The 18,553-nt window shown below is 39.6% G+C and overlaps 1 long non-coding RNA gene across 1 annotated transcript; it reads right to left on the bottom strand.

Moving 5' to 3' along the window:
* Nucleotides 1-288: 288 nt before the first annotated feature.
* Nucleotides 289-3,768, bottom strand: LOC108542629 (uncharacterized). The gene is made up of 3 exons (XR_001889316.1): nucleotides 2,690-3,768; nucleotides 1,509-1,691; nucleotides 289-458 (listed from the first exon to the last, which is right to left on the bottom strand). It is a non-coding gene; the product is annotated as an uncharacterized LOC108542629 (long non-coding RNA).
* Nucleotides 3,769-18,553: the final 14,785 nt, after the last annotated feature.

Genomic DNA, 18,553 nt, shown 5'->3' with positions numbered 1-18,553 from the left:
TCTTTCCACCCAGCTTTGCCTGTAGAGAAAGGGCACTGGGATTGGAGGCAGAGATGTTATAACACCCAACACTATTAAGCCCTTCTCTCCTTCAGGATTGCCACAGACCCTCAGAGTCTGTGTCTGTAAATGGGAATAATTACACCTACATCGCAAGGTAATTGTAAAGATTACACGAAATAATGTTTATAGCATGATTTGGGGAATTGGCTGGCATTCAATATACATAAAAATTATGTGCATAGATAAAAACATTTTATCCAACATGAAGGTCAATTTTGCTGCCACTGAGAGAATCTTCTGAGACTGGTGACTCCTGTTGAGTAAGCAGCACCATCCCCACCAATTGGTTGTGCTGGGGATGGCCTCTTGGCTCCATATGAGCAATTCATATTCTCTCTCCCGGGAATTAGAAGGCGGAATACAGAAGCCAATTTATTTAGTTGTAAGAAGCTGAGCTGAAAGATCATAAAAATATGGACACTGAGGTCACTGTCATGGAAACAGAGGAGTGAGCAGGAAAGGCAACAGGTAGAGAGAGAAGAGGACAAAGCAGAAGCCAAGAGAGGAGCCAGAGTGAACACTATTCGTAGGGAGAGGAGAGAGAGGCCCCACAAAGTCCACCTCCACGGGCCTGAATTTATGTAGCTCTTGCATTTATATTTGAAGGCTCTTTGAGAGCATTTCTATTGCAACAAACAAACCTCAGGACAAACACTGAGACAAAGTTGTAGTCACACACTCAAAAGGAAAGGGAGGGAGAGTAAGAAAGAGAGAGACTCATCTACAGTCATACATAGATTCAACTCTGTAGCCCTCCAGCTTTTCAAGACTGCTATCTCTTTGCCACCACAGACAGACATATCGCTATTGCCTTGGGGACTGTGAGAGAAGAAATCAAATTGGGTGGTGAAGGAAAGTGGACTATTTTGAGATTTCCTCCCAAGAGCAAAAATAGGAGCCATGGTAAGGACCCACAGGCATTGCAGTCTAAATGCATCACACATATTCTCCTTTGTACAATCACTGCTCTCCAAAGAGCAAGCCTTGGGCTCAAAGGCTCAGCTTCTCAGCAGGCAGTCAAGTCTCAAGGGCTTGGGGGGAAATACATCAATCAAGCCATTCTTTGGTAAATGTGAGGAACATTAAGATGTTGGTGAGGCCTGTGGCCTGTTATTACCATCAACGGTAATATGTGCTTCTACAGAAGTTCTCAGATTAGGGGAATTTTATAAAAACAGCACCATATTATTATATATTATAATGAGGAAGGAAGTGTATGGGAGAAGCAATTTTTAGAAAGTAGGATGACAGGGAGATTAAATATTTTCCTTACGGGGTGCCAAAAGGAATGAAATGTATCAGAAATTGGTAAAAGGGATGAGAATGAGGTGAGGTGAAGGTCTCATGCCATTTACTAACTGGGTAACCTTAAGCAAGTTCCTTTACTACTCTGTGTCTTGCTTTCCTCACATGTAAAATGGAAATCATAATAATAAAATCCTTACCTCATAGAGTTGTTTTAGCAATTAGGTGAGAATCGCACCTTGTGAGGCATCAAACGCATCTCACTGCATTCAGCTGTGTTGACTGTCTTTAGCTGGGCTTTCCCAGAAAAAACGACAATGAGACTAGGATTTAGGTGCAAGTAACTTATTTGGGAGGTGATCTCAAGAAGCACCAGCAGGGAACTGTGGAATTGAGATCAAAATGTAAAGAAATTAAGTTAGGGAGCACTCCAGAGCAGCTATCACTGTAGGCACTTGGTTCAGTCACACTAAGAGGCCAACGAACTCTCCATCATGGCATTCAGACAATAAGAAGGGACATTACAGTCATCTTGTCATCCCACAAACGTCACCATAGGGCATAGACCAACCTGTATTTGATCAACCTTGGCCAGTATTTTTGTTGGGAGACCTGAAATGCCTAAAATTACAGCTTTTGGGTTTGAAAAGATGCCTGATAAAAATTCCAAGCAACCTAGTCATTTCAATAAAGCATGTATGTACAATGGGAATGAAATCACTATATGGATTCCCCAAAGGAGATGAATATCCCTTAACTTTCTGAAAGCATTCAAGCAAGGGCCTAGCCAACGCAATCTGAGGTTCCACATGGTTTTCACCCAGGCTTCAAGGGAAATAGGGTCACCTTAACATTTACTGACTCATATTTCACCCTCATGTCCCCTCTCCAAGTCTGTTCCATTGTTCATCCTGTTATTTCTGGCTGCAGGATGAGGGTCTCCCATCTCTTCCTGAATTCGTCTGTCAGTTGACAACTCAAACCTACTAGAGCACCTCTATTCTTACACTGTGGTTCTTCACCACTGTACAAGAGTGGACATCCTTCCCAGAGTAAATGTCTCTGGATGCTCCCAAATGTCCCTTCCTCCAGGCTCCAGGGCAGCACTGTGTCCCCTAAACTCTCCATGCTGCAAAACTCTATTGTGTTCTGGGGAGGATAAGGTGAGCACCCCTCTCTGCTTTACAGCACTCTCTACTGCCTGAGGCAGGAAAGTCTGGGTCCCTAAATCTCACCAAGTCCCTCTTTTTGAAGAGCTCAGTGAGCTTTCTGCCCACACACACCTTATCCACGGGGCTCAGACATAAGCCAGTCAGGCACATAGATCCTTAATGGACCTACTATGTCTTATAGGACCCCGTATGATTTAGCCCCTGCTTACCTCTCCAACAGCATCTCCTATCAGTCTTCCTCTCATGCAGTCAGCTCCAGGCACACTGGCCTCCTTGATGTTTCTGGAGAACTCAAGATGCTTTTTCCAGCTTCAGTGCCTTTGTGCTGGTTACTCTCTCTCTCTGGAATGTTCTTCCCCATGATCTTTGGAAAGCTGACCCCTTCTTGTTATTCAGAACTCAGCTTAAATGTCATACTGATCATTGGTGTTAAATTGTCGGCTATCAGCTCAGCACCAAGCCACCACACCCATCTAAGGATGAGGACTATGTTTCCCAGAGTCCCCTTTTCTGTATGCTTCTAGATTAGGGTTTGCCAAGGACAGGAGTTCAAGTAAGATGTGGAATGCAGAAGTCACCGTTCTTGGGAGCTCGTGAGTGTAAGACAAAGCCACTCTCATGGACACACTTCACAATCCTACTCAAAGAGCTAGTATTGTGCTACTTCTTGAACTTCGCTTTGAGTTCCAGCTTTTCCAGGTGAGAGTGCAGAGAGTGTCTCTGATTCTAGAGCTGAAGCTTTTTGGGCCTTCACTCTCCAACTCCTCCCATATTCACACCACCCCGTATTCCTGGAATACTTGATTGCCTCCGTTTTTCTTCCTGGAACCTGGGTTGCTACACCACCTATCTGAAGGAGCTCCTTATTCTCAACCTCATCACCCGCTTTCAATTCTCTCCTTAGCACATCTCAGTGATATTTTCTTTCTTCATTTACTTGTTTGCTTTCTGTCTCCATTGCTGCCCCACCCCCACACCATAGGAACACAATTGGGAACTTCAGCTAGTTTGTTCACTTCTGTTTTGTCCAGTGTGTACATCCAGAAAATCTGAGACAGGTGTCAGTTGATTTAGAAAGTTTGTTTTGCCAAGGTTGAGGATGCACCTGTGAGGCAGTCTCAGGAGGTCCTGATGACGTGTGCCCAAGGTGATGGAGGCACAGCTTGGTTTTATACATTTTAGGGAGTCACGAGAACATCAATCAATATTTGTAAGAAGTACAGTGATTCAGTATAGAAAGGCGGGACAACTCCAAGCAAAGGCAGAAAGACTCAAAGCCGGGAGAGGGCTTCCAAGTCACAGATAGGTGAGAGACAAATGGTTGCATTCTCAGATGTGCATCTATCTCCGTGAGCAGAGGGATAACTTTGAACAGAATGGGAGGCAGGTTTGCCCTAAGCAGTTCCTCGCATGAATTTTCCCTTTAGCTTGGTGAATTTAGGGGCCCAAGATATTTTCCTTTCACAAGTGCAAGGCTTCAAATAAAGTCCTTCTTTTGAATAGAAGTTCTAATAGCTTCATCATTGTACAACTGGTCTGATGGAAATACAGGAGTAGGAAGAATATTGTTACATGAGAATTCCACTAAACAGTATTTACTTATAGAGTACAAACCAGTATAATTTTGACTTCGTTTGCAAAGGAAGTACAGATGCATTTATTGAGCACCTACTATAGTCATGCCAAGAACTGTGCTAGGATCTTTAACATAAATTATCTCTTTCACTTGCCTATAAAATAAAGTTTCTGTATTATGAGTGCCTAGATTAATGTAGGATTCAATAAGCTTCTCAGAAAACTCAGACCAGATGTCTCTATCTTAAATTTCAAGATCTTACTTGGCCCTGGTCCTGTTCCCTCTAGCCAGAACACAACAGCAGGCTCCTAGAAGGAAAAATGAACTATTTAAGGATCTCCTGATGGAAGCAGAGGCTCACAGCTTGATATAAACTCAGAGAGGAGCTCTGTGGTCAGTTCAGAGTCTGGTACTTGAGGTTAGAAATTGTGTCTCTGCCAACACCTCATTTTAAAGCCCAGGATTGTTTCTGGTTGGCCATCTACCAATTAGAAGCAAGACATGAATGAAATAAACTAAAACACTACTGTGATGACATACCTGAGATGAGTAATAAAGGTCACCTTCATCTGTAAATAGCTCCTTTTTGATGAGCTCCTTTGCACATTTCAATACAGTGGACTGTGGCTAAGAGTACAATGTTCACCTATCTGTGGCTCTCTGCTCCTTCCTAGGCACAAGGGACTATACTTCCCAGGTGTCTTGCAGGTAGCTGGAGTCACATGACTGTTTCTAACCAATGGAAAGCAAGTGAAAGTGATTTGTGCCACTTCTGGTCAAGGAACTTCAGAATAGGTCTAAATGTTCTGTGTTCCCTCTTTCTTTCTTAGCTAGACCCTGGAAATCATGTTTGTGAGCTGGCATCAACACGTGGTAGTGAGAGGCAGAACTAGCTAGATTCCATAGAATTCCTAAGCCTAGCTGGGAAGGAGACCGCACCCACTTTTAAGCACAGGGTTTGTAACTCAGCTCACACCCGACCAAACAGGTAGTAAAGAGGGCTCACTAAAATACAACTTAGGCTAAAAGCAGGAGGGAAAGAAATAAGCCAAATCATATATCACCTGAGAGCACGGGGGAGGGACAATAATTAGAATATAAACCCCAGGCATTCAAGCCAGGACAGGGGAACCCCCTTTGGGTCCCTTCCTACTGTATGGGAGCTCTGTTTTCACTCTATTAAATCTTGCAACCGCACACTCTTCTGGTCCGTGTTTGTTACAGCTCAAGCTGAGCTTTCGCTCGCCACCCACCACTGCTTTTTGCCTCCGTGGCAGACCCGCCGCTGACTTCCACCCCTCTGGATCAGGCAGGGTGTCCACTGCGCTCCTGATCCAGTGAGGCGCCCATTGCCACTCCCTATTGGGCTAAAAGCTCGCCATTGTTCCCGCAAGGCTAAGTGCCTGGGTTCATTCTAATTGAGCTGAACACTAGTCGCTGGGTTCCACAGTTCTCTTCTGTGATCCATGGCTTCTAATAGAGCTATACCACTCACCGCATGGCCCAAGGTTCCATTCCTTGGAAACTGTGAGGCCAAGAACCCCAGGTCAGAGAACAAAAGGCTTGCTGCCATCTTGGGAGTGGCCCACCACCATCTTGGGAGCTCTAATAACAAAGACCTTCCAGTAACAACAGTAGGATTTATTCAGGCTGAATCTCAGCATTTGCAGTAAAACATCCCACTGTAAGATATACTGAACGAATATAAATTAAATCTTTTTTCTGTTAAGCCACTGAGATGTGGGGATTAATCTGTTACTACAACATAACCTAAACTGTCCTAACTAATATCAACTCCAAGATGCTCTTTCCTCATGATAATTCCTACTACATAAGTGAATAATAATTAATGAGATCCTGGGTAATGATTCTGAAGGACGCTGTACTTTTCTTTTGGGTATACAAAAGTACTTTGTATACATTGCCTCCTTTATGCATATAGCACTTCTGTAATGAAAACTAGAATGATCATTTCCATGTGAAAACTAAAGTAAAAGAAGTGAATTGATTATCCATAGATAATCACAACTCATTAGAAAGAGCCTAAAAAGAAAAATCCATGTGGACTTATTACCACCATCAGGCCTCATTCATTCACAAAACAATCTCTTGGGCTTTTCTGGGCTAGCATCCATTTCTTGCCTCTCATAAAACCCCTTACCAGAATACAACAGTGCTAAAAGAATGGAAAAAAAAAAAAAGTATAGTAGCTTTTTGATATGAAACCTGAAGTAATTGTATTGTATGGCATGTCTGTGGCCTTAATGTAAATTATTTTGTTTTCTTTTGATTTCTTCCCACTCTGCTAATAGCATGCCCTCTAGAGTAATCAAGTTACCCAGCAAACTAAGCTCTTGCATTACTAAAAAGTATTACCCAAGAACAGCATGCGACCACTAAAGCTTTTCCCCATCCTGTGAAAATGTAACACTGGCTAAAAACGAAAGCCATTCTTGGAACCAATTTGGCGTTGGTTGGGTTTTTTTCTTCCCCTCAGCTCATACTAACAATTTAAAGACTGAATAAGAGTCAAGGATTATATTCAATACATTGGCAACACTAGTTATTCTACTCATTGTTATACTTCAGAATATATATTCAGATAGATAGATGACAAATATTAAGTGGCTTTATAATTTCTTTTTAAAAAATTGGAGGTTTTTCTTTTAAAAAAATCAAATTGAATTTTTAAACATTGAAGAAAGGTAAGTAATAAATAATAGAAGAGTGAAATAAAATAAATTTATTTTCAGTCATTACCATATTCCCTTTATGAGCTTTTGGATTCATCTGATATGGAACAGATTTATCCAAAATAATGAAGAGGAGTGGCACTATAAGAAATCATTACTAATAATTTTGAACATAATGATTGTCTGAAAGCCTTTGTTTGTTTTGTTTTGTTTTAATTTTTTTATGTGCTCTCAGATCCATTTCTCTTCTTTTCCCCTCTCTGCTTTATTTCCAAGCTCCCTGGACAATACATTTTTATTTTTACCTCAGTCCAGCAAGGTAGTCACTGGCAGGGGATTAAAGGTGGAATCGCAGAGAAGCCAGGGATCTCTCCAACCCCACCCCAACTTTCTTTACTCCCCTCCTTCCCTCCTTCCCTTGGGCAGAGTCTCTGAAAGAGATTGCATCTCTTCAGAAAGTTCTAGATATAACAGAGAAATTCCTGCCTCTATAATCCCCATATTATTTTCTAGAACTTTTGTTGTTGTTTTGCTTTTTATGTTTAGATCTATGATTGGACCCAGAATTTTGTGTGTGTGTGTGTGGGGGGGGGGGGGGTCTGTGCATGTGCACATGTGTGCAATGCAGGATGGGAGTAAGATTCTTTTCTAAATGTGTATGTATGATTAACTCAGCACTATATATTTAAAAGACCATCTTTTTCCTCACAGTGCTCTTCCCCACGGTACTACAGCATAATCTTTTTCATAAATTAAGTGATTTTATATATGTGAGTCACTTTTTGAACTCTCTCCTATTTTATTGGTATTCATCTTCATATCAATATCATACTATATTACTTATAGCAGCTTTATGTTAATCTTCATATTTGAGAATGTTTTCCTCCAACTTGGTTCCTCTTCTTCAAGATCATCTTAGTTATTCTTGCCTCTTTGCATCAAAAATTGTATATTCTTAAATACACATTTAAGAATCAGCATGCTACTTTTCAAGAGAAACAGAAAATAAATAAACAAACCTGGAATTGCATGGGACCTATAAATCCATATGGGAGAACTAATATCTTTTTAGTACTTAGCCTTCCAATCAGTAAATATGGTTTATTCCTCCATTATTTTGGTCTTCTTTAACTTTCTTCTGTATAGTTACTTAGTTTTCAGTGAAGATTTACAAATCTACCATTACATTTATTCTAGAGAGTTGATGTTATTTGATGTTACTGTAAATTTTAATTGATTTTTAATCTTAATTATTTTCCTTATAGAAAATCAGTCTATACTTGTATATTGACATTTTATCCAGTTATTTCTTATATTTTAACCCTAGCTCAGACATGCAACTTTCAAATACATTTAAAAGGATTTTTTGAAGTATTGTATCTGCATTTTTAGCACTCTCTGCTCTGGAATGGACTAATACACATGAGCTGTTAATATAGGTTATTACATTAATAGGGAAGAGAAAAGAATAAAGAGAAAGATTATAAAATATGTTGTTTTGTATTTTTTCACATAAATTTCATAAATTTGGGAGAAAAATTTAATGGGACTTTTGCAAAATAACTGTAACATAGAGAAAACGTTTCAAAAAAATACTCACGCAATCCACAGGGATCTCAAGCATCTCTAGATACTGAGATGAAGTGAGCTGAACTGCCAGAAAGTTTCATTTTTGTACACATTAGGGTTATCCCTAAGAGTGTAATGTTTACCTTTAGCTTTTAACAAATGTCATCATATAGTCAAGCCATATAAAATTTAGTATTTTATCAGTTATAAAAACGTGATTGAGGTCATTTTTTATTACATCACTCACTGCCCTCAAGGAATTATATAATGGCTTAAAGCCAAATTTGAAAGCCAGCTGTGGCAACAAGGTTTAAGCCTTATGATGTGTATAATTATGATCTCCTTTTTATTTGATCCTGATATTTTATATCTTCTTTGTGACTTTCATTTTGGTTTACTAGGTTATACGTGGCCTCAAATCCTCAAAGGAAAAAAATAGGCAAATAGATTTTTTACATGAACGTGTGTTGGGCAAAGGAGAATTAACCTATAACCTTTAGTATAATGACAAACTTCGATTGAAACAATTAGGAGTGATGTAATTATTATTTAATTTGGATTTTGATATAGAACGGTACAAAAGGCAGTTTATACTCATAGAAGCAGTATAAAGAAAATCAATAGACTGAAATTCTGATTTTGAATTAAACGAGCAAACCACATAACTTGATTGTGTCTCGATATCTTCATTAACATCTGCCTTTTCTACCTCACAGGATTACAGTAAAGGAACACACACACACACACACATACACAAAAAGATTGTTTAGATTCTTCAAAAGATTGTTCTGATTCTGATATGAAGGAAAGGAAAACAGCATTTACTGTTAATTTTGCTGGGTATTCCATCTACATTATCTTATTTAATCCACAGTGCAACTCTCTTAGGTGAATATTGTTATCCCCAATTTGCAGACCAGTAAACAAAGGCTCCAACATACACACTTATCAATCAGCAGTGCAGGATTTCAAACTTACATTTATCATAAATGACTGATACAGTCACCATACCAGGTAAAGCTCCTCATCTGGGAAAGGTACTCAATAGATGTTTTGGACTTTATTTATTGCTCACTACAAAAGTCAATGCCTTCTGTATTAAGCAATCATATGGAATCAATCATTTATTTTTGAGTGTCTACTCCACAACTTGCAAATCTTTAAACTTAAATCCCTTAGTGACAGTTCATGAGGCTAAGACTTTAACGAGGAAGGACCTGAGTTAATGTAATAGTTTCTGATTGTTGTAACAGCAACTTAAAGGAAATGAAAACAGACTTGTTGCTAACAAGGTCAGAGATTGAGTTATTTCTCTAGCTATCCCTAATATAAACCAATTTCTAGCACTGCAATTTAGGAAGCCAAGCCAGGGTTTTAAAAATTGGAACGTCACCATCATTTCACCTTTAGAAGCAGGCCAGTGAGAGCTAACCGATAGCCTCATGTCAAAATAGTCTGAGAAACTCTGCATCCACACACTTGCATTGCTTTTCCCCAAAGGTGGCATAACAATTAGAAACCCTAAAATAGAAAATGTAAAAGGAAGCTTCATCATTGACAAATGGTAGAAATATTGGCTCACCGCCCTGGAAACCCTTCTGAAGCAAACCTAGTAGAGAAGAGCAATCAGTACCAACTGGAGAACCTATGGAGTTCCCATCTCCTCGGTCCTCCATGGGAGCACTTTGTTAAATGTTTCTAATAACATAAAGCCTGACTTTTTGTTCTTCCTATATAAGAGCTTGAAATCAATTCATCGTCAGGCAACAGTGGTAGTATTTGTCCCTTACATCCCCTGGAAAATAGTTAATATATTAAAATGTTGATAGCTTCTATTTTTAATGGAAGGATTTAATAAATATAATTTCATGTACATGGAGGAAGAAGGACTGTGAATTCCGAGGCAGGCCAGGCCTGTCAGGAGCAGCATCACTTCTAATCCTGCCCAAGCAGACAACGTGATTGTATATCCTCATTAATGCTATAATTGGTATCTGGAATCTGTTCAAAAATGCCGATTTACTTTGTAACAGAGGATTATGGCTGAATTCGGAGTTCTTTATGGTCTGCAGATGCTTGTAAAATTCAAATATAAAAACTGTCAGTTAAACATCTCATGAAAAGCTGTACCTTATACTAATCCAAAGGAACACGAACAAGTGCTTGAGGGGATGAAAACCCACAATGTGTTTCGGTAGCTAACCACTTACAGAAACATTAACATTCCTGGGCAGGGTTGCTCACTGAGTTTCTAAAGTAACTTAGGAGCTATCAGGATTCAGTTCTTAACAGACTTCAACACAGTAGGGGGAAAATTGTCAGTCACAAGCCTCCAGTATTTATGAATTATTAATGTTGGCTTTCTGGGTATTTTTTTTTCCAGTTTTGCTTTTGTGTGCGTGTTCAGCTGAGTAATTCAATAGACTGATGGAGACATGAATAGATATGCTAACTAGCACCAGGGTTAACCTTTAAAGTTCGTTAAAGCTGTCAGCTTTCAATGAAATATTTTCACGTTCCTTTTTTTTCTGTGAACTGGAATATAAACATTATTTGTACACTGGGATCAGAGGTGCTTAGGAGAAAAGGAGACTCCACCCTGGCATCTTTTTTTTTTTTTTTTTTTTAAAACCAAGACACCACTAATGGATTCATCAAGAAAGGCATCTTTAAAAACATTTCTCATTTACAAATCATGCCACCAGAATATATTCGCGGCCTACCTTTATTACAGTATTTTTCAACTGAAAAAAAAAAAGTGATGGCATGTCCGTGTTGCTACAAAAACACTGGAAAAAAGGATAAGATTTAGAGAAGGAGTAGGGAAAGCTAAGCAGTGTGCTACATCAGTGTGTGGGTTGCAAAAGGAACAAAAAGTACATTTTACAATCGTGGTAAAGATGACATATAAAGCTGGTAACCACCTTTTGTCTAAACAGAGATTCTTTGGAAAAACAGGGAAATAAAGAGGCTCCTAATTAAACCAATTATGAAGTTTTCAAAATCTTCAAGGATTTTGTATCTACATATACTTGCTAAACAAGCCTAAATAATAAAACTCGTAATTTTCCTGCTTCACAATCTTTCCTGCTACTCTTTAACCATAAAGTTCTTCACTGTCTCTTTCTATGGAATTGTCTGTTGCCTGACACACACCCGGGCTATTCCACTGCCATGTCTAATGACTGCACATTTCTAAGTCCTCCTTTCATCTCAATCTCTATCAAAACAAGAAATAAGGCAGTGTGAAATGAAATAGGAAGACATGCTGCTTTTGAAAGTCTTTAACTGCCCACCAGTTTGCAACAATTCCATTATTAAAGATACAGAATAAGAAAGCTGCCCATTCTTGATGTGTAACAATAAAGATGTAATAAACCTAATATCTCAACCTTATTCTAAAGGGAGCTCTATTCTTCATCAATCTTTTTCTCCATCACATTCCTTTGAGGTCAGCAAGACAGATAAGAGAATGGTTTGATCAGCTTCATAAAAGTAAAGAAAAAAATTGAAGCAAAGAAAATTTGGATTACTTGCCATCGTTCCAATGCTCTTAGCAATACTTCAGCTTAACCCTTTAATCCTTTATCAGATCAAGGATAACTAGCCCCACATCTAATTTTCAAAGTAATTTCTGTCTACCAATAGATGCACCAAATTAGGGCCCTAAAATATGGCCCAGACACCCTCTGTTTTTTCTCAGAGTCTATGCCTTTAGAACTGCTCTCTCTCACCAGGATTGAAAAAAAAAAATGAACTCTTGGACTTTATTATTTATTCTTCCTCCTTTCCTTCAAAACAATTTTTCTCTTTTCTGATATCTATCTTTTACTATTATTTATAATATAGAAGCGTATATCGGAGACAGTAAAATATTAATGCACTTTACTTGTTTTGCATTTCCAAGTACATGTCGTAGAGCATCCACATGCTTGGGGAGATGTTGGGGAAAGAAAAATAAAAACAAAGACTGATGTAATATTCAGCATCTGACATATGAAATAGGATATAACAGAAAGTCAATAAGCTTAAGAGCCATGCATTTTTTAGAGAGAAAGGATTTCCCAAATGCTTTTATTTACTCTTTTAGGACATCGACAGCCAATCCGGAAGGACCCACAGCCATTGAGTTCTTCTTAGAGTTAAGAAAATTTTATTTCCCCCCAAGAAGGCAATGGCAGGAAAGCTCTTGCTCAATTGTAGGGAAACAAAATGCAGGTAAAGAAAAATAAAAGATTCCCCATTTCTGGCTTGGAGAATTACAGAGAGCAGAAAGGGAAAAAAGAAATGAGATTCAAATGTTCAGTCTTAGGTCTCCTGATTTTCCCCTCAGACTTTTGCCCAGAGGGTGATTTGTGCTGAATAAGCAAAGAAATCTCAAAGAAAGATGGCTCTTGCCCCTTCTTCTCTATTTGGGATTGAACGAGGAGATGATATGAGGAAGGCCTCACACCAACATAAAGCCACTCAGCTCAACTAAGAAAGCAACCTATGTGGCTAAACAGAGGGTGATCTGGTTTAAAACTTCTCCTTCTCCCTCAAGGCCCTTGCGGTGTGGGTATCAGAGTTGAGAGTCAGCCACCCTCACATGGAGCCTGCTGTGCTGGGCAAGATGACACCACAGGAGAAGGTGGAACTGAGCAGACTGGTCTGAGGGCTGGGTGGGAGGCATGGTAGAGAACACTCGAGAGCTAGAAAAGGACAGGGACCCCTCCGACCCACTAAAATGGAGACACCTTTTGTACCCAGGTGCCATCCTGGAAAGCAAAATAAGGAGAGACAGGGCCTAAGTAATTCTACGTAATAGGAGTGGAACATGACCTAAAGAAACAGTTTCAATGTTTTGATCAGACCAAATTGGGTATTATATTAATTTTCCCACTCTCCAGAAAAGTTCCAGAATTAGCTCTTCAGGTGATGGAGCTAATATCCTTGGAGGCAGAGGTTGCAGTGACCCAAGATTGCACCACTGCGCTCCAGCCTGGCGACAGTGAGACTCTGTCTCCAAAAAAAAAAAAAGACTCTTCTAAGAAGGATGCACCCCACATTAAACTGTATAAACCTTGGCTGATAATTAAATATAGGCCAATATCTTCAGCAGGAAATGACCATGGAAAGATTATGCTGAAAGATAGTCATTTCTGAGTCTTAATATGTCATGTTTTGTGCATTTGCCACAGTTTATACAATGATTTTACATAAATTATTACTGAAGCCTCCAGTTCTTCCCCAGGTTCTGTACCCTGCTGACCCAATGTATAATACCTCACAGGGCTCCGAGTCCTACTCTGTTGGGTCTCCCGTCAGTTTAAATTTTACTAAAAGCTTTGGAAACCTTAAAAGGTCAAATTGAAACTTTTTTCACATTGTAAGTCACCAACAGTGGAGATTCCTAATATGCAAATATAGGGGATTGATTAAGTATATTTTCATTTCGTGTATATAGTGGAGAACTATTTTGCTATTACAGCTGATATTGTAGAAAAGTCTATTTAATTACTCAGTACTATGTTAATTAAAATGAAGCAAGTTACATAAGAAGATAGTCTCATTTTTGGAATTCATAGCCCATATATGTGATAGAATTGTCCACATGGAGATAGGCCAACTCTAGGTGCTTGGCTGTAATATTTGTTGCTGGCAGCAGGGATTCGTATGAAGGAGAGACATTAAGTACATACAGGATATGAACTAACTTAGGAACTTGGTTTGTCTTTTATCCTTCCACTCTATTTGGCTTTAGAAACTTCAAGTGCTGCAAGATGCGTAAAGTTTATCTGGATTATCTTGTCATTTGGAGCATTCAAGTGTCTGCTTCAATATGCCTTCGAATCACGATTGCCAAATGAGAGCGATACTTTGTGCTTCTCACATAGCTTCTTACCAAGGATCCCAAAGCACCAGAAAAATGTTAGTTTTGCCTCCCATTGCTTCTCTGAAGAAACTCAGGAAAAAGCCTAGGGCAACTTGACTCATAAAACTTACCAATTAATCCAAAGATAAACTGTTAAGGGCATGCTTTTACAAGTAGATGTGGTTATTCCCAGAGTCCATTCTCCCAAAAGATGTGAATCCCACAGAGTTATAAAAAGAATATGGAAATTAATAAAACCTGGATCCTCAGTCTAAAGAGTACATATATACATAGAAGAAGAATTACACGTATCTGAAAAAATCCCAAACTTCTTAGCCTCCTGTGGAACACACAGGACTTTTTTTTTCTTTCTGCATCTTTGTGCTGGCCTCTCAACTTTTAAAATCAAATAACGATCCGTTACTATGTAAACGGATCACAGGAATGCAACTAGAGATAAACATTTTTTTTATATAGGTCTGTAGCCATGTGATGCTAATTTATATCGGCTTTAGTGGTTTCCTTTTACCCGTGTGAGGCATCCACACGGTTCACGTCTTATCCAAGCCGGTTCCATAATCGGTGGCAGCAACTGACGCACAGAACATGGTCTCCTCACCCTCACTTCATACTGCTATATACCAAACTATTTTTTCTCCATTATTTTAATTCCAACATTATGATGAGGTCACACAGGTATCATAACTGTAAACTTATTTCATGTCAAAATCCAGGATGTTTTGAAAATGAATCATCTTCATTAATAGGCCAATATTTTAAAGCCATTTATGCGGTAATTGCTGAAATGTATCTATTTTTGGTTGATTTTGGCTTCCATGAAAAAATTTTCTTTCAACGTTTGTTTATTCATATGCACAATTTTAAGAGCCTAGGAGTTCTAAAAAGCCAAGAGTTACTAACTGTTCTCTGGATGTGGTTAAGAGACCTAGCCACTAATTCAGTGAAATAAGTTAGAATAGGATTTATACATACATGAATGAATGTGGATTATATTTTAAAACTGGGATTTTGCCCCGAGAATGTGGAATTTTGGGTTTTATTTTTATACCACACATTTAACTTTGAAATAAATAGGTTGCTACATACCATAGTAATTGTGGATGGACAGGGGTCACCAGGAAACAATAAAACTGTCAACACAAACTAATGACAACAGAGCACAGGGTAGCAAATAGGACATGAGTGTTTTATGAGAAAAGGTCAGGAGGTTCAAGTCACGGGGAAGAAAGATGGGTTGTGCCATCCAAACCGAATGCACTTTACAAGTTAATTAGGCTTCTAGAACTTGTTCCAGATGGCGAAGAAATAGCGTGGGAGACGCTACATGCCAGCAATAGAGGAGTCAGGGATGAAACACAAAGTCTGGTATTGAGACTGGGGAACAGGTAAAAAATTGGGAACAGAAGAAGACAGAGATATGGAACTTGGGACAGTAAGAAGAGATCAGGGCCACACAGAGCCAGAAGTGAGGGGCTAAGCGATCCTATGGAGGATCATGAATGGGAAAATAACAGTGGCCTCAGGGCAAGGCATGTAGCTACAGGGCATGCAGTCAGCAGCCTTCACTGGCTCTATTCTTTTTCTTTTTTTTTGGGGCGGGGGGGACAGGGTCTTACTTACTTACTTACAGCCTCAACCTCCCAGGCTCTTCTCCCACCTAAGCCTCCTGAGTAGCTGGGACTATAGGCACAGGTCACCAGGCCCAGCTCATTTTTGTATTTTTGGTGGAGGCAGGGTTTCGCCAGTGGCCCAGCCTGGTCTCCAACTTCTGAGTTCAAGTGATCTGCCCACCTCGGCCTCCCAAAGTGCTGAGATTACAGGTATGAGCCACTATGCCCCCCCTCCACCAGCTCTTTATGACCACCTAGGACAGATGTAGACAACAGCTAAACCTCAGAACCAGATGTGGTGCTGTGCAGCAGGATTTCCAAGCTAAACTAAGAGGTGTTGAGTCAAAAATGATGCATATATGTTCTCTGTGTATCTCAATCTGCTGACCCTCAAACACTTACTGTAAATTTTTAAAGAATCTCATGAAGTCAAATTAGTTACATACATACAAACACACACACACACACACAAAATCCCAAATATTTATTATAACAATATGCATCCTATACACACTAAATTATAAAATGATCCATTGCAAACATTTCTAAACCATGTGCTGTGACTTGTCACTGCAGTGTGAGGTAGGGCTGGGACTAGGTTGAGATGAGCAAGACACTCACTTCAGGCACAAAATTTAAGAGAGAATCAAAAATCTGAGTGATAGATAACATTTTCATGAAATAGTTTTTAAAGATCAAAATTAATTTTTTCATGATGGGCAAAATATCAAAATTTTGGTATTTATTTATCAAAAAGATTTTAGAGTCTCCATAAATTTTTCACTCAAGAGCCAAGTGCCTCACTGAACTTACCTTTGAGTGAAGTGTTTGGTAATAGGATAGGGCATGCTTAGCAGTCCTCAGTCTTTGTTAGTATCTCTTTTTGTGAAGCCTCCAACATTTCTGCAAAGCTGCAACAGTTGTAGGGGCAGACTTTACACAGCCTTAGGTGCAAGAGTCCCCTCCAAACTCCAGTCCCCTGCTACTCTGAGTCCCACAGATCTAATGCCCTTGTTCTAGAGATAGAGCTGACATGATAGATTCTGCTGACTTCATGTTACCTAAGTCCTGTGTTTTCCCACAGGACCAGAAGTTCCAAGGCAACGAAGACCCTCTATCTTCACTTTCATGATATCACACATACATTTTCCCAATAAATATTTGTTAAGTAAATGAGGAACTCTTCCTTAGGTTATACTCAGAGGTGAACCAAATCAGAGACAAAGCAACTCACAAAATAAAAGAAAAAGTTAATGGCAGTTGACAAAATGAATTAGCAGAGTCGCTTAAACTACGATTTAAAGAATTTGGATTCAGAAAGATCCCAGTGGCTTAAAAAATAGATCAGCAAATGCATGTGTGACACATGTGTCTAGAGCAGGAGTGCTTTTCCTGGGGTCCAGTATGAAAATGGCTTTGAAAGGACAGAGTCCTTGAAATTGATTGCAAACTGTATGTACGCATTTGAGAGCAGACGAGAGATTGAAGGCTCGTGTATTTTTCAAAGTTTTCTTCAGATTTGGTGAAAAATCACTGCGTTAAATGGCAAAACTCATCCCAGATGGGGCTCAGTAAAACATTTTCTATAAAAGTACTACTAATTATGGTGCATTCAAGTTGAACCTGGTGGGCTTTTCACCCATCTGTGGAAGTTTTTAGTGGCTCCAGTGATGCTGCTCTTTAAGTTCTGTTACTACCATGAGGACCAAGTATACCTCTCTCCATAAGTGTTCTCAATTCAGCATGTGCTTGACATCCTGGAGCCCTGCCCGAGACAGATACAAAAATCACAGAGTATCCCAACATTAAAGCACTTTACAAGCAGCCCTCACCTCTGGTCATTCGGCAACTTCACCAGCACCAGGTGGAGAAAATGCCTGTGTGTGACCTCTGACTGTGTTTTCTTTACCTGTTAGTGTCTTTTCCTCCTCACTGTGCTCTCCACTTTGCCCCTGAAGTTCCTACCCACCGAATGCTACAAATGTTCCTAAGTACGGAAAATTAGTAATTCTAAGGATTGGCAGGAAACTTTGAATCATCTAACCCAGAGGTGTCCACACAGAACCAGGGGATTAGAGGAATGTCAGAGGGGTCAGGTTTTATTTTCCCCCCTCACTCCTGCTTCCTCTCACATACACAGCAGTGTTTGTGTTCTATATAATATTTAATTGGGGAAAAATAGTTTCAATTATAAAGGATACACTCATTTGGCAGAGGAAGAGGCAGCATTCAGCCATTCTACAACTCAGGACTCTTTGGGTAGCAATGAGAAGAATGCAAGTCAAACTGCCTTGAGGGGAAAATAAAGTGGAGGGATTTACCAGCTTCTTAAGGAAAACCAGAGGGCCCCCAGGAATCACTGGCTTCACGCAAGGCTGGATCAGGGACTCACAGAGGGTTCTTAGTACTGGATCTCTCTCCATCTTGTGGTTCAGTTTTCTCTGTATTGGCTTCATTCTTGGTCTGACCATTCTCTGTGGTTCCAAGACAGCTGCAGCAAGCCCCAGACATTCATCCTCTCACCTTAGCAAACAGAGATCCTATAACTGTGCAATAGTTCCAGATTAAGTCCTGAAATGGAATCTCATTGTCCAGGGCTCTGTCATATGTGCATTCTTGAGCCAATCATTGTGAGCATGGAACATACTGATTGGCCAGACCTGAAGAACATGCCCACTGGAGCTGGAGCCGAAGATCAGCTCCATCTGAACTGTGAGAAGTAAATGTGAAGGGTGAGTGTTTTCTCAGAG

This window comes from Rhinopithecus bieti, unplaced genomic scaffold, assembly GCF_001698545.2.
Source record: "Rhinopithecus bieti isolate Rb0 unplaced genomic scaffold, ASM169854v2 scaffold_19708, whole genome shotgun sequence".
Lineage (NCBI taxonomy): Eukaryota > Metazoa > Chordata > Mammalia > Primates > Cercopithecidae > Rhinopithecus > Rhinopithecus bieti.
This window is presented reverse-complemented; position numbering and strand designations above follow the sequence as displayed.